Consider the following 16,438-nt stretch of genomic DNA (forward strand, 5'->3'; position numbering starts at 1 on the left):
CCAGGAATATCTTACTCATCTCTTTACCTTAATTTTTAGAAAACTCCTCGTGCACCTTAGTAGCCTCGAGGTATCTTAGCCCACTGGGTGTCCGTGGGTTTACTTCCTAAGAGGGCGGTTCGTCGAGCGATATACCTCTTTTATTTTTTCCATTTTCTAAGGCGTTGGGACTATTACAGCCTTGTGATCCAGTCCCGTCTATGCTGGAGGCTTCATTCTCTGTATCTTCTTCTCGTGATTGCACATTGACCATGGACACTGAGGTGGTAGGAACATTCCCTGATTCAACATATTCGGTTCCTCTAGGCTGCAAAACATCTATAGTGGCCATCACATGCATCTTGTTTTCACTGAAGATTCCGGAGGGGGAAGTGACACATACATCTCCTCTTCTTCCTTCTCCTTTGAGAATTCTACCATTGGTTGACAGACTTGTAGGACATGGTTTGCTCAGTGGTGACCGAATCATTGCTAAAAAATTACCCTTCCATTGGATGCGATTTTCATGTTCGCAGATTTATCTTTAGGATTTGTGAGTCTCTTCAAACATACACATGGTATAATGCCTAATCATGCACTAGTTTGGATTCCCTTATGAAAGGTCTACTCAAGATGATGTCATATGAGTCTGGTTGGTGAAGAATGTCCATTACCACAAATGCATGATGGTAGGGGAACATAAAGAGCTTAAGTCGTACATTCTTCCAATAGTCCCATGGGTCTTGAAGATGTTCTGTCTGCCATTTTAAAAATGAGATCTACTCTTTCACTACAAGATACGTGTTTGATACACGCGATAAGTTACGGGTGCGCATGTATATGAGTAAAATCTACGGGTGCGTGTATATGGGCATTTAAATTTGCATGTATACTGAGTTCATAAACGCGTGTAATAGAGCATGTATATACGCGTAAACATTGTGTTTTAGATGCAGATATACATGCTTTATTACCTGCGATAGTAGAGAAAAACTCCATAGCAGAGAGCAAATATTATTTAAGAAAAACTCCATACCTTTAAAAAAATAAAAACCATCTTCTTTAAACCATCTCATAGTACATTACAATATATACCATTACACAATCCCACTATATGCATTTACAATAATATATATTCAAAAACAAATCATGATTTGATAATTAAAAGACAACATATACAATTTAGAACGATACAATGATGGATTGGTTAGGATTAGATCTCATCTTCAATAAGATCCATCCTTGCCAAGCGATCAACATCAATATCCATTTGATCAATTTGTAAGGCTATGATTAAATTTATTCCACTATCGATATTCTGTCCATTGATAATGGTACCGATGCCCTGGTCATCCTCATCAACATCACCATCATCATCAATGGTAGGGTCATCATCATGATCATGAGAAATGGCACGCTCATCCTCATTATCATGATGATCTCTTATTTCTTGATCATCGATCACAATATCTTCATTGGCATGTTGGACATCATCTTCATTGGGGCCTGCTACATCCTCCATATGCTCCATATAAGTGAATGTATTGTACATCACTTTGGAATGTGGTGCAACAGGAATGACGTACTACCATTTAGTGTCATGCACCATTGGCAGATAGATAACCTACTCAAATACCCATACTACAATTAATTAGCATATCAAAAGTCCAGGGGTACGTGAGCTTAGATATATATGTACATAAAACACATTAGTAAAAAAATGCATACCTGCTCACATTGTTGTGGCAATACGAGCCTATCTTTCTTTGTTTGCCAAAACTTTATAGAGTCAATAGTTACATAGCCACTTGCATGGCGTTTTATCGTTGCATTAGGCCCTTTTTCTACCACGTTCATTTGCCATTTGACATCTAAAACATACACAAAGGAGCGACGAAAGAAACGCATACCTGCACATTGTTGTGGCAATACAAGCCTATCTTTCTTTGTTTGCCAAAACTTTGTAGAGTCAATAGTTACATAGCCACTTGCATGGCATTTTATCGTTGCATTAGGCCCTTTTTCCACCATGTTCATTTGCCATTTGACATCCAAAATATACACAAAGAAGCGACGAAAGTCAAGCCTAAATATGTCTTGGATTGTGCCACAATAATCGTTCATTTTCCATTGGCTCCCTCAAAGCTACTAATGACACCGCAATCTTGTGTATTCCTCTTATCATCAATTCTTTGTGTTCGAAAATGCTTTCCTTCACACCATATAGCATTGAACATAGTGCACTGGACCAAAATAGAAGCAATATTTATGTAGGCAATGTGAATAATTATTAAAAGCAAATCACTTACAACTAATGCAAAACATTAGTTCTATGTACCTTTAACATGCATCCTCGTGCATACTCCCATTCTTTTGCCGTGATATGCAGCCCCTCGTCTCTCTCTGCTCTCTCCATTTCCTCATGCAACCAATCAACATGGATATCATTCGGAAGTGTTGCTAGATGCTTAGGGTACGCCTTACGAGAGCCATGTTACCTCTGAAAGAGAGCTCTTTCTGCTTGCCTTCTTGTCTTTGCATCCTCATATCTTGTAACCCATCTGCTCATCACATCACTATTAAGAATGCAAACGAAATTGAGATCATCAATCAATGCTCTGTCAATTACTTTACTCTGTCCTTTTCCTTGAGGCACAATAGAGGTCATCCTCAAGTCCTCTTCATTGCTCCATAGTCCCGGCAAAGAGCTCTCTACTTGACTAAGAAATTCTGAAATATATACAAGAGACTCTTGTATCAACCAACCCTCGGCCATGCTTCCTTCGGGCCTTGCACTTTGCCTCACAAAGTCTTTTAAGGTCTTCATGAAGCGCTCTAGGAAGAACATCCAACGTGCATGCACAGTGCCGCATAAAGCAATTTCGTTCACCACATGCACAATGAGATGTAGTTGGCTTGTGAAAATGGTTCACGGAAAAGTTTCCTCTACCAAACAAACCACCTCCACTATCATAACACGCGCATCATCCAATGTGGCTGGATCAATTGCTTTGGAGCTAACATATCTGAAAAATAAATAAATAGTACGTTATACCTGGCCTCATGCATGTTCATTTTGAAAAACTTTCAAATCAAAGTGCAAGGTATAATGAAGGGATCTCTGACATGGGTTTTACATACCTCACAAGCTTGCCTATCTTATAAATACATTTTTTCAAACTCTTGTTTGCACAATGGTCGATGCTAGTAGGTAGTATAAATTGCGCACATAAGAGCACATGTATATATGGTTTGAGGCATTACAAAATTTAATTTCAGCGTACAAGACTTGAAAAACACGTACTTGGAGCATCTCGCGCCAATCGTGGGACTTCAACCCGTATAGTTGCTCAACACCTCTTTTCTTAGTGGTTGTAAAGGCTTCCTTCAATGATCTCATGCATCCAGTGGGAGTACGCAAAGTAGTGATGGACTACTTTACCTGCTTATCCTCCTGCTTTGATATAATCCATGGTGCACGCGGAAGAAGAACGTGCCCACCCTCCTCTCGTGTGGCCAAGCTTGACGCATCCGTCCTGCGACCCGCAAGTCCTCCCGTACTACGCTGATATTGTCTCGTTTACCAACAATAACATGTTCCCAAATACCAGATGCCACATTCTTAAAGATGTGCATGGGATCAAGAAGATGGTTGATCTTGAGATGGGTTGAATATGGTAGCCGAGAAAAATGGAGTACCTACACAAGAGATGCCACATTCTTGAAGATGTGCATGGGATCAAGAAGCTGGTTGATCTTGAGATGGGTCCAATATGGTAGCCGAGAAAAATGGAGTACACAAGAGATGCCATGACATGATTGCTCTATCTGATCTTTAATCCAATTAGAGACTACACAAAAGAATATTGAAAAAAATTTACAGTACTTGTTTATGCCATCTAGAGGAAGAACATTTGTAGACTCCCAAATGTGCTTCCAATCTTTTGCATGAAGTGTTTGTGGAGGAATGTTACTTACTAGCAACATATTTAGGATGATTTGACGGGAGAAATCGATGATGATTTTCAAATATGGTCTTACACAAACCATCAGCATACTCATGTACTAACGAAGGGCCACAAACAGGACATGCATGTTTACCTGATGTTTTCAAACCTGTTAAAATATAAATAAAAGTTAAAATAATAAAGTCAATAGTTGTAATTAATATAACCAATAGTATTAGAGTAGGGAGTTTTTTGAATTCTTACAAGAACAATCACTGTATCCTGGAAAGTCATGCATTGTCCACATCAACACTGCTTTCAAGTCGAAGTGTCGAGAGGAGGGTGGCCTACTAATGTCCACCACTAAAACACCTCTCCATAGTTCCTCCAACTTATCAATCAACGGTTCGAGATAAACATCCATGTGCTTTACTTTATGTTTCCCTGGAATTAGAAGGGATAACATGAGATGTCCCTTCTTGATTGCCATTGAAGGTGGAAGGTTGTAATTCACCAACACAACTGGCCACACGCTGTATGATGTGGTGCTTTTGAAACCAAATGGATTCACTCCATCCATACCTAGGCCAAGTCTCAAGTTTTTAAGCTCTATTTTGAAGCTGGGCCACTCATCTTCAATATGCTTCCAAGCAGGAGTGTCTGTAGGAATTCTGCACATGCCATCATCCGATCGATGTAAGGAATGCCATGACATGAGCTCTGCTATGGATTTGCACTTGAACATGTGTTTGATGCGAACAATTATAAGAAAGTGTCGCAAGACTTTACGAGGTACATCAAAACTCTTCACATCTATTCTATACCTTGCTTCACCACAAGTGGGACAATGTCGAGCCTCCTTATGCGTCCCATGAAAGAGAATGCAGTCATTGACGCATGCATGTATGCGATCATAATCCAATCCTCCAACAGATGTCACATAGCACCTCGCTATGTCTCTTGAGGTGGGTAGTCTATTCCCCTTTGGAAGCATGTTTGATAATAGCCTACATCCAATATCATCAATTATTGATTAAAACATATTGAGCTTTATTCATTAAAAAGCCCTTAACCACTTATTCAAATTTGCAAGTTAGAATGCGTACTTCAATAATGCGTCAAGACTTGCATTGCTCCATCCATAAACTGTTTGTAGACTGAGTAATTCAAGTGAAGCACGTAAAATAGAGAATGTGTACCATTCAAATACCGGTGTCGATGAAGCCTTGTAAAGATGCTCTTGATCAGTTTCATCGTCATCCATACCTTTGGGATCATCCCTAAAAAGATGCCACACCATATCATCAACCATATCCTCTTCCACGACTTTGTGAGGTGCAAGGCTATTGTCATCCCTTTCCCACTCATCCACATCCATTCTTCACATACACATTCACATCCATTCTTCACATACACATCCATATCCATTCTTCATATCTATCTGATTCACATGACATCACATCTATTCGATTCACATGACATCACATAAAGGTAAAGAGAAAGTGGCTGAACAAATTCATATCCATTCTTCACATACAATTTCACATCCATTCTTCATATCTATCTGATTCACATGACATCACATAAAGGTAAAGAGAAAGTGGTTGAACCCCTTGGTATGCCTGATATTTCTATAGGGCATTCTCTTGTTGATGGAGAGTCTAGTGGCTCGGAGATGAGCTGTGAGACCCCTCAGTCCCCTCCAGCATTCTGGCATAAGACAGTCCTTTAAGAAAAGAGGGTTTCTATGCAAGTTTTGAGTTTGATTTTCTTTTGAATATAAGGAGTATTTCTTGAATCAGTATCCCCAAAATGTCTTGTTCGGAATTCTGAATTTCATACCAAAATTCCTCGAATTCTATAACCTTGATCCACAGATCAATTGGAAGGGTCTTAAACTTAGTTTCAGATTTGGCGGGAGTTTTGAGTATATTTTTCTAAACTCGTCACTCCTTCTTTCCTTGAAACTGACGAAAGAGTTTGGTCTTAGTCATAGTCTGATTCAAGGTTCGAGTTGAATATGACTTTTCCTGAACTATCTTTCTCGAAAAGGTTTGATAATTCAGTTACTACTTTACTGAATTTCTTTCTTTGAATATTTACTTAATTGATTTCTAAATTAGTTACGAATTCCAATGAGGAATAAATTAATCATTTATCTGAATATTTCGATCTCGATAGATTTCTTGAATTTTGTTTTTACAATCCGTGTGAATATAAAACGATAGAAATTTCTCTCTTAGAGTATTTAATTATTCATTTATCAAATACTCATAGAATTTAAACATAGAATTTAAGAGAATTCCAATTTTGGTATAAAAATTCTTTATGCATCTATTTATGCATAAAAATCAACTTCAATGGGAATAACACTTTTATATTTAAAAAAAATCTATTTATGCATAAAATCAAATTTAATAGGAATAACACTTTTAAAATTAAAGAATTTCTTCATGCATCCATTTATGCATAAAAATTAATTTTTATAAGTTACATCTATCTGATTCACATGACATCACATCTATTCGATTCACATGACATCACATAAAGGTAAAGAGAAAGTGGCTGAACAAATTCATATCCATTCTTCACATACAAATTCACATCCATTCTTCATATCTATCTGATTCACATGACATCACATAAAGGTAAAGAGAAAGTGGTTGAACCCCTTGGTATGCCTGATATTTCTATAGGGCATTCTCTTGTTGATGGAGAGTCTAGTGGCTCGGAGATGAGCTGTGAGACCCCTCAGTCCCCTCCAGCATTTTGGCATAAGACAGTCCTTTAAGAAAAGAGGGTTTCTATGCAAGTTTTGAGTTTGATTTTCTTTTGAATATGAGGAGTATTTCTTGAATCAATATCCCCAAAATGTCTTGTTCGGAATTCTGAATTTCATACCAAAATTCCTCGAATTCTATAACCTTGATCCATAGATCAATTGGAAGGGTCTTAAACTTAGTTTCAGATTTGGTGGGAGTTTTGAGTATATTTTTCTAAACTCGTCACTCCTTGAAACTGATGAAAGAGTTTTGAGTATATTTTTATAAACTCCTCACTCCTTCTTTCCTTGAAACTGACGAAAGAGTTTGGTCTTAGTCATAGTCTGATTCAAGGTTCGAGTTGAATATGACTTTTCCTGAACTATCTTTCTCGAAAAGATTTGATAATTCAGTTACTACTTTACTGAATTTCTTTCTTTGAATATTTACTTAACTGATTTCTAAATTAGTTACGAATTCCAGTGAGGAATAAATTAATCATTTATCTGAATATTTCGATCTCGATAGATTTCTTGAATTTTGTTTTTACAATTCGTGTGAATATAAAACGATAGAAATTTATCTCTTAGAGTATTTAATTATTCATTTATCAAATACTCATAGAATTTAAACAAAGAATTTAAGAGAATTCCAATTTTGGTATAAAAATTCTTTATGCATCTATTTATGCATAAAAATCAATTTCAATGGAAATAACACTTTTATATTTAAAAAAAAAATTTTATGCATAAAATCAAATTTAATAGGAATAACACTTTTAAAATTAAAGAATTTCTTTATGTATTTATTTATGCATAAAAATTATTTTTTATAAGAATAACGCTTTTATATTTAAACAAATTCCTTTATATATCTTTCTATGCATAAAAGTCAAATTTAATAAGAATAACACTTTTGTAATAAATAAATTCCTTTATGCATCTTTCTATGCATAGAATGCTAGTAGGTAGTATGAACTGCGCACATACGAGCACATGTATATATGGTTTGAGGCATTACAAAATTTAATTTCAACATACAAGACTTGGAAAACACTTACTTGGAGCATCTCGTTCCAATCGTGGGACTTCAACCTGTGTAGTTGCTCAACACCTCTTTTCTTAGTGGTTGTAAAGGCTCCCTTCAATGATCTCATGCATCCATAGTGGGAGTATGCAAAGTAGTGATGGCCTACTTTACGTGCTTCTCCTCCTGCTTTATGCATCTTTATATGCATAGAATGTTAGTAGGTAGTATGATCTGCGCACATAAGAGCACATGTATATATGGTTTGAGGCATTACAAAATTTAATTTCAACGTACAAGACTTGGAAAACACTTACTTGGAGCATCTCGTGCCAATCGAGGGACTTCAACCCGTATAGTTGCTCAACACCTCTTTTCTTAGTGGTTGTAAAGGCTCCCTTTTTAATGATCTCATGCATCTAGTGTGGGAGTATGCAAAGTAGTGATGGCCTACTCGTCTTGCTTTGATATAATCCATGGTACACACGGAAGACAAACGTGTCCACCCTCCTCTCGTGTGGCCAAGCTTGACGCATCCGTCCTGCGACCCCCGCAAGTCCTCCCGTACTATGTTGATATTGTCTCGTTTACCAATAACATGTTCCCAAATACCAGATGCCACATTCTTGAAGATGTGCATGGGATCAAGAAGATGGTTGATCTTGAGATGGGTCCAATATAGTAGCCGAGAAAAATGGAGTACCTACACAAGAGATGCCACATTCTTGAAGATGTGCATGGGATCAAGAAGATGGTTGATCTTGAGATGGATCCAATATAGTAGCCAAGAAAAATGGAGTACCTACACAAGAGTTGCCATGACATGATTGCTCTATCTGATCTTTAATCCAATTAGAGACTACACAAAAGAATATTGAAAAAAATTACAATACCTGTTTATGCCATCTGGAGGAAGAACATTTGTAGACTCCCAAATGTGCTTCCAATCTTTTGCACGAAGTGAATGGTAAGGAAAAAAATAGATGTATGTATGTGGAGTATGGATGTGAATGAGCATGTAAATGTGGATGTATGGATGAAGATGCATGAATGTGCATGTAGATGTAGATGTACGAATGAGGATGTGGATGTATGCATATGGATGTGTATGTATGGATGTATGCATATAGATGTGGATGTATGCATGTGGATGTGTATGTATGGATTAGTACGTCACATGTCCAAGAAAATCCAGAGTGTACAAAGACAGTTGGTTCAGTGCCGTCTTGACCGTCTACGGGAAATTGATGCAAGGTTGCGCTTTGTGCATCCCTCTGAGGGGGTTATCATACTGACATGGTATTCGTCAGACCCAATATGCGTACCCCTACGCTCGCAAAGAGGATGATAGGAGGGCTATTATTCTAAACCTTAATGGTTTGTTGTGCCATGTTGTCGAAACCCAATATGATGAGAAGGATCCTCCTTATAGCAACGAGTTGGTAAAATATCCAATTAACCAATATCGTTATGTCCTATGTCACAAGGATGCACATGAGTTCTTAGATTGGTGTATTCAATTCTTTTATGTTTTTATTTGGAGCGCATGTAGGAGAACTAAGCTCTCTGGAGAATAATTGACACAGTATTTCCACAACAAAAGCCCAAGTTTGCAAGTGTTCTCTCACAAGAGCATTGTTCAAAATCCACATGGGTTGTGCAGAATAGACAAGTTTTCTTTAAAAATCTTGACACCTTTTGGGGTATCCATCCTTTGTACAACAAGAAAAATACATTGATAATTGATGATAGCTACTATAAGGTGTTTAAGAATGAGCGAGGAACCTGGTTAATAGTCCCAGAATTATACCATCAACCTTCCAAGGAAAGGTATAGTTTTTTGACAGAAGATTTAAGAAATTGGTTGTTTTTATGGCTACAGAATGAAGATCGGCAAGAGTATACATGGGATAATGCCTTTGAAGAAAAACCTAACCAATTCTCAGATGATGTGATGAAGAAATGGCTTGAAGAAGAGAAATTGGAAGTAGAGAATAGGAAAAAGGCAGAGGTGTGGAAGCAACAACAGGAGGCTGCTGCTGAGGCAGAGAGGCAGGAACAACTTGAAATTCAAAGAAAGCAACGAAGCTGAGGTAGAGAGGCAAGCAGAGAGTGAAAATCAAGCAATGCAACAAGAGGAGGCATCATGAAAGTAATACACCACCATGAAGCTCATTTTGTTTATCTCTAATATAATCAAATGTAGAGGATGAAAGTAATTTGGCCTTTTTTAATGTAAAAGCCATATATTGAAATATGATATTGTAATCAGGCCTCTTATGGAGCATAATGTTCAAATGTTTGCCTTTGCAAAGCATTGAACAAATTCTAGCACAAGCAAGAAATACATGTTCATTTACAATGTCTTATAATTGAGTCATAAATGGAGTGCATCCTTCTCTAGGGGACTCCTTTTATCCTTTTATCATTTGGTCAAACTTTGCAAATTATTATTTTTTTAGTAAGAGTAGGTGAATACTTTTAACTATCATTTTGACAAAGGTCATCCTACTGCAAGGAGACTCTTTCTATCTTTAGTAATGTTAATTTATAGTAGTTGTGTATATAAGGAAACTTTCACCATGTTAAATTATAAATTCTTGTTTCAAATTATTTAGTCTTTGTTCATTACAATGCAGTCTTAAAATTGGAGAGTGCATCCTACTCTAAGGGGACTCTCAATATACAATCTCTTGTATCAATGTTTTCACTTGGGCATCTAGATTGAACAAATGGTAGATCTTGGTTCTTTCAATGCGTTCTTTCTCCACGTGCTAGAGCTAGCATTCTATGTCTATATCTACCATGTGGTGGAGCTACCATCCATTGAAGTCTAGCTGTATAATTTCATGGAGCTAGCTAGCTCCACCATGTGGTATCTTATTGAGCTCTAGCTCCACCATGTGGTGGAGGTAGCAGCCATGGTCTCTTCATGGAATTTTGGCCTTACCACATGGCGGAGCTAGTATCCATGTGTGGTAGACCTAAACCTTTGGAAGTCATACAATACGACTAGAATTTTGAGTCTAGATCTACCGTTTGGTGGAGCTTGCATCCACTGAAGTCTAGCTCTATAATGTCCAAGTGCTGGCACAGGATCTAGAATGGATAAGTCATGGATCAAGAAATCCTTTTCAGCTCTATAATCCTTTTCAGTGCTAGATCTAAAGTGAAGAGATAAAGTGATTGACGTTGGACTGCTAGCCATGCTAGACACCTCAATATGAGCAACAAGGCAAATATCTCGCTACATTGTCCATTTCAGACAAATAACTACACGAGTTTTTTTCAAAAAAGTTTATTTCTTTTGGGGTCTCCATGTTTTGTACAACAACAAGAATACATTGAAACTTGATGATAGCTACTACAATGTGTTCAACAACCAAGATGATAATCAAGAATAATTGAGAGAATAATCTAAGTGTGTGATCTTGTGAGTACACAAAATGAACATGCTTAAAAAGAAGCTCAATACCTCATTCAACCAATACACCCCCATGACACTAGCACATTTTGTTACTCCCTTTTGTAATTGAATGTAAATGGTCTTTGTAAATGGTCTCTATTATAATAAAATATAAAGGGTCTTTGTAATCTGGCCATCTTCGAGAGCGTGATGTTCAATTGTGTGCCTTTTGCAAGGCATTAAACATATTTTAACACAAAAAAATAAATTCATTTTCATTTACAATGTTTTATTATAATGGAGTCGTAGATGGAGTGCATCCTACTCTAAGGAGACTCCTTTTATCTATTGACAAAGTGCATCATACTTTAAGGGGACTCTTTAGTAGAATAAGCTTCATCAAAATGAAATCTTTTAACCGTAATTTTGACAAAGTGCATCCTACTCCAGGAGACTCTTTCTATCTTTAATAATGTTAATATGTAGCGATTGTATATATAAGTATACCTATTGACAAAGTGCATCATACTTTAAGGGGTCTCTTTAGTAGAATAAGCTTCATCAAAATGAAATCTTTTAATTGTAATTTTGACAAAGTGCATCCTACTCCAGGAGACTCTTTCTATCTTTAATAATGTTAATATGTAGCGATTGTATATATAAGTATACCTTCACCACCTCAATTTATAAAATCTTGTTCATTTTGTCTGTTCATTACAATGAAGCTTTAAAATTGGAGAGTGCATCCTACTCTAAGGGGACTCTCAATATACAATCTCTTGTATCAATGTTTGTGATTGGGGGTCTAGATCAATCAAATGGTATATCTTGGTTTTTTATGGACTGTAGAATGCCAAGTGGTGGATCTAAAAATCTTTAAATCCTCCTCAATGTGTTGTAGCTCCTCATGGTAGAGCTAGCTCAAAATTCTAGCTCTACCATGTGGTGGAGCTAGAACCCCTTAAAATCAAAATTACACCCCCATGATACTAGCACATTTTGTTACTCCCTTTTATAATTGAATGTAAATGGTCTTTGTAAATGGTCTCTATTATAACAAAATATAGAGGGTCTTTGTAATTTTGCCAACCTTGTGAGCAGACTGTTCAATTGTGTATCTTTCCAATGCATTGAAAAATTTTTAACACAATAAATAAATTCATAGATGGAGTGCATCCTAGTCTAAGTAGACTCCTTTTATGCATCCACCACAAAGTGCATCCTACTTTAAGGGGACTCCTTTTATCTTTTGGTTGTTAATGCAAAAGTTTTATTATTTCTTTGGTAGAATAAGCTTCATCAAAATGAAATATTATAATCGTAATTTTGAGAAAGTGCATCCTACTCCAAGGAGACTCTTTCTATCCTTAATAATGTTAATTTGTAGTGGTTGTGTATATAAGGATACCTTCACCATGTCAATTTTTAAAATTCTTGTTCATTTAGTCTTGTTCATTACAATGAAGTCTTAAATTAAAGAGTGCATCCTACTCTAAGGGGACTCTCAATATACAATCTCTTGTACCATTGTTTTTAATTGGGGGTCTAGATTGACCAAATGGTAGAATCTGATCTTGGGTTCTTATGGACTGTAGAATGGCCAAGTGGTGGATCTGAAAATCCTCTTCAATTGTAAAATATACAAGTGGTGGATCTAAAAAATCTTAAAACCTTTCTATTTCTAAGATCAAGCTAGGTTCGATCTAGCATCACTTGATAAAGCAAACCATTTTTAAAATTTTTATAGGTTGAAAAAGGTAGATTCTAGATTAAATGCATTAAATTTTTCAATGTGGGAATGGGATTTTTCCCACTTTACCTAATACGGTCTTAATGCAAGAACTCTTTATTTTTTAGGGCATTCTTATGAGATGGTTTTTTATTAAGCTAGCACAATGTTACTTAGGTTATGTGTACGGGCGGTAAGTTATTTCTAAACCTAATCCTAGAAGAGCTATATCTAGAGGTAATGTCACCTCACACAGTTAGACCAACAACTTATAGGCACCCAATAGGGTGCATAGCCGCCGGGGGGTGAAGGGGGGAGGGGGGCATGCCCCCTTCTTAGGGGGCCCAAAGGGCCATTATAGAGAGTAAAACCTCACTAGTTTTTTCTACATGTCTAACAGTGTAATTAGTAGTCATATAGTGACCGTGAGCCCAAAAAAGTATGCATAATGGCTGTGTCAGACAATTATTATTTTAGGCCTAAAAAATCATAGTTTCTTAGATAAAGTTGATGAACTGCATCAACTCCATAAACTCGATGTTATGCATGAGGTTTACCACAAATGCAATGCACAACATTGAGTTTGTGTGGAGAAGTTCATGCGGTGCATCAACTTTGCTCACATAAGCATGCCAAAAATAGTGATCATGATATAATAATTCAAAAGTTGCTTTTTTTTACTAGTAAAATTACCCTAAAAGCACTTCAACCTTAAAAAACCATCGCTTTCTCCTTGGGAACTTTATCTCTTGCACATATCTTCTTGCTATCCCTTTTTCTACACAGCAAAAAATATCTTTGCTTGATTTCATGCTAAGTGGCTCCTCTACGTTTTCTATACCACACTGTGAGTACTGAAATTTGTTGACACAAATATGGTGGATAGAAGAGAAGGAGACCTTAGTCTAAGGCAAGATCTTCTTCTTCATTAAAACTTTTTTAGTTTTTCCTTGATTTGATTCCATTATAATGCATCCAATTCCCCATGAACTCGATGTAGTGCATCGCATTTGCACGTAAACTTAAGGTTGAGAACAATCCACACTCCATATTTTCGTGAAATGATTTATCTCTATCTTGCATCTTGACAATTATTCTTATTCCTTCTCCTCTTCCCTCAATGATCTCGCAACCATATCGATGTCCATCAAAATCTAGACCCACAAGTTCATCCCTTCTCATCTCTCCCTTTTGTTTTCCATACCGCTTTACAACAACAATTTAAGTCCTCTTTCAATGTTCTCCTGCTTGTTGCCTTTTTGCTACAAAAATTATTTTCTTTATTAATTCATTTCTTAAATTCTTTTTTTATCATATAGAAGTGGAATATTTTTTGTTGTACTTTTAATGTCTTGATTTTCTTTTCTTGCCTTATAGAAGCTTGTTTTGCTCTATTTCCTGCATAATTTTATATTGATCTGCTTGTGATAGCCTTGTTGTTGCTCACTTTAGTGGTTAGCTCCACCTTATTGATTTTTGTTGGATTTAATTGATTAAACAAACTAATAATTATTTTACTAAATCTATTTCTTTTTATCTATAAAGTAGAAGTGGTCCTCTTAGAGGCCCGCCGTTGAGGCTCTAGAATTTGATTCACCTCCTCAAATACAAGCTAGAAAGAAGGCACGAAAGGAACGTTCTAAAAATCTGCAAAGGAACCCCAAGCTGCTACTTTACCTGGGAAAAGATCCCTCGTCCAACAAGTGGAGGCTTCAAAACAACATGAGAAGAGAGATGGTGCTCCAGGTGTCAAGCCTACCAACATAATGTTGGATACTATTGCAGAGAAAGAAGTACAAACTCAAACTTGCCTAGGTTTTGGGACCATTGCAACTTTTCCTCCACGGGGTACTATGACGACTAAAGCATTCACCCAAAAGAGATTTATAGCTTCATCACCATCCTCTGTTGATGAAGATGAAGAAGAGAATCATAAGGAGGATGAACCTATGTTTGTTCAAGTGAGAGATAGGACAAAGACAATAGCTTATTATGTACCCCCACGAAGAACTCTGGGTTTTATAAATGTACCAAAAGATAGACCTCAACTCTTAGTAGGTACATCAATTCTAATGCTTGCTTATCTTCAACATGAATGGAGTCTTTATGGGGTCAATCGTGGTATTTTTTTCACCACTGCTAGGCACTCTAGCAAGGGTAATCTTCTCAGAGGTCAAAAGTCTTGTGGAAAAATATTAAAGGTCGATTATACAGGGTAAGAGAGAGATGATGTTGTTTCTTGTATTGTTGATGATACAAACAACATTAGTCTAGAGTTCCTAGTGAGCCAAAAGAATCTTCAAGTGGGTCTTTGTGGTCCTTTGTAACACTGACTTGTGTATTGGAAAAAAATGACAATCTGTTAGTGAGCTTAGGACTTTCCTTGTCTCTGACTACTACAGCCTCTAATGTTGCTAGCTTAGAGGTCAACCCCCCAAGAGGCTCCAAGGTCTTCTCCACTTGACTCTCATGGGAAAGGAGGAAAACAGAGAGAAGATAAAAGGACTTCTATATCTACAAGCTCTAGAGGACATCTCATAAAAACATCAATTTGTTAAAGTGAGGAGGATTTTGATTCTTCAAGTGACAAACGAGGAGCTTGACACACATCATCACTCCTGTGGTGGGGTGAGCTTGGCACAGGTGCACTCCCAACTCAACAAAATAAAATAAGGGAGATAATTAAACAGTAAAAACGCATGCTCAATGATAGCTTTTTAAACTTGCCAATGGAAAAGATACATTGACCACCTATTGATACACCATCTGGTACGAGATCAATCGAGATTAGAGATCCTCACACAGTACATGCCAATAATATTAAGAAGAAAATGAAGGTTAATCCCCATGCCATAGTGGTTCCTTTTATTATTTTGGTAGACCCCCAAGATTGTCCCAATAAAAATAGCTTTAAAATGGCAAGATGTCATAATTATAACTATTATGTCATTGGGGGCTCATGCTCTTCTGAAGCTAGGATGGAACTATTAAAGGAAAATCCAAATCTAGTCCTCACTCTACAGCACTCTAGATTGAAAAATCTTTTATTCTATCTCTCTAACTCTCTAAGGCTCCATAACTCCTTAAATATCTCCTTCTCTCTCTGATAGCCTCCAATTTTGACATCAAATAGGCTAAAAAGATGCAGCTTTTCTCAAATAAGAATGATGTTATCCCATGTTTATTTTGTATCCAAGCCTCGACATACACTTGTTGCCGTATGATTTGTACGCATGTACAACTTTGTAAATGCTTGGCAATTTAGCGGGTCCGCACATCAAAAGCCAAAGCATATAAACTCTCTTTTGTGTTGAAAAGTCAAGCCATAGTCCTTGTATACAATGGAAGCCATAGCCTAAGGTCTAAAAGTATGTAATGTTTTTCAAATTTGAATATAGAAAAGAGAAAGAGGGAGGACATGTGATCTTGGGAGGTGTGGGAAGTTGCAACCAACTTTTCCTTTATCAACCCATGCACGGCTTCTTTTCAACTCTCTTGAATTGGGCACAACTCTCTTTCTTGATTTTTGCTTGTCTATGTTAATTCTTTCTAGCTATAGAGGGAGAGAGTGAGAATGAAGAAGAGGATG

The sequence above is a fragment of the Cibotium barometz genome, chromosome 13, assembly GCF_041138505.1.
Source record: "Cibotium barometz isolate CiBa-2024 chromosome 13, ASM4113850v1, whole genome shotgun sequence".
Taxonomy (NCBI): Eukaryota; Viridiplantae; Streptophyta; class Polypodiopsida; order Cyatheales; family Cibotiaceae; genus Cibotium; species Cibotium barometz.